The sequence below is a fragment of the Adiantum capillus-veneris genome, chromosome 23 (assembly GCF_014529385.1).
Source record: "Adiantum capillus-veneris isolate H3 chromosome 23, ASM1452938v2, whole genome shotgun sequence".
Taxonomy (NCBI): Eukaryota; Viridiplantae; Streptophyta; class Polypodiopsida; order Polypodiales; family Pteridaceae; genus Adiantum; species Adiantum capillus-veneris.
Window position 1 is genome coordinate 80,172,096 of NC_140953.1, and position 1,352 is coordinate 80,173,447.

The 1,352-nt window shown below is 47.8% G+C and overlaps 1 pseudogene; it reads right to left on the minus strand.

Moving 5' to 3' along the window:
- Positions 1–457: 457 nt before the first annotated feature.
- Positions 458–1,054, minus strand: LOC147428049 (uncharacterized; annotated as a pseudogene).
- Positions 1,055–1,352: the final 298 nt, after the last annotated feature.

Sequence of the window (1,352 nt, forward strand, 5' to 3'; positions counted from 1 at the left end):
GGTGGCTAGCCTCACAAAGGGGTGATCATAAGTGTCAACATAATATGCAACCCCTCGTGGAGATCGACCTACTATATGCAAGATCTGACTGTCTATATCTCTCACGCTATCCCTAGTCTCTCTGGTCTCGGACAGTGTCTGAAGGGTGGGGGTCAGTGGTCTAGGGGCACTTATATCTACAATGGGTGATCTACCGGGCCCTACCTCTGGTGCTCTCAACTAGGGTGATGTGGTCATCATAGACTCTCTTGTATGCTCTCTAATCTGTGTCATCAAAGGCTAGCATGGGTCTCTAGATGTTGCAAGGTGTCGAGGTTGAGACTCTCCAAAGTACGTGTCTCGAAGGCTCTGGGTCTCTATCTGTGACTCACTCTGAGTGGTACGCAAAGTGCTAGCAATCGCCGTGTACATCGCTCTAGACTCGTGATAGCTCAAAACGCTTGGCGGCAAATCAAGTCTAGGTGAGGAGAATCCTAGTGGTGGTTTCCTGAGTGATGTGGGTGGTGGCATTGTGTCTAAAGGAGGTGAGGCACTCCTACTTGAAGTAGGGTGTTGGGTCGGTCGAGGATCGTACGGCAATCCACAAGTCAAAAAGTAAATCTTAGTGCCTATGGTGCTCGTATAGCATCTGTCTTTAGGCTCTCCAACTAGTGTCACAACATCTATGGATAGGCATCTACTAGAAGTGCGACACTCTAATCGATATATGCGCTGAGCACTATCTATATAGATCACTCGAGGACCTACCCGCTGTAATGTAACCTGCACGGGATTGTCGAAGGCCTCAAGGCAATCATCTGCGTGTAATAGCTCTATCTCCTCTAGCCTAATCAAATGGTCGACCACATACGTGGCGCGATAGTCATCTCTAAATGTGCCATCCCGCGTGTCATCGGGAAGGACTCGCACCACCTGGAGGGTCCTGTGTGGGGCCAAAGGAGGCGCGGCACTGGACAAAGAAATGTCCATATGTGTCCGTGTAAAAGGGCCGGCCTCTTTACTCGCCTACAAGTGTGAGCAATGTGTACTCAGAGCACGAAGTGGTCATGGCCATCATATGTGCGCTCTCGGTGTGTGATAGGCCTCTAAACCTCGTCAACTCATCGAATGTAGACTAAAATCAAAATCTGCACTATATCGAGGTTTATGCGTACCATCGGACTCAAATCTGGCAAAATTTGGCAAAACCTAACTCTCGGCCGTATCTGCTCTAAATGTGTCTAGTCGTGTGTACATGTGCGCGAGCGTCGAGTATGTGGGGCGTGTGATGCGTGTGGAATATGTGTGAGAAGCAAAAAAAGAAAAAAAATTCATTTTTTATTTTTATTTTTATTTTTTTTAAAATTCGGACG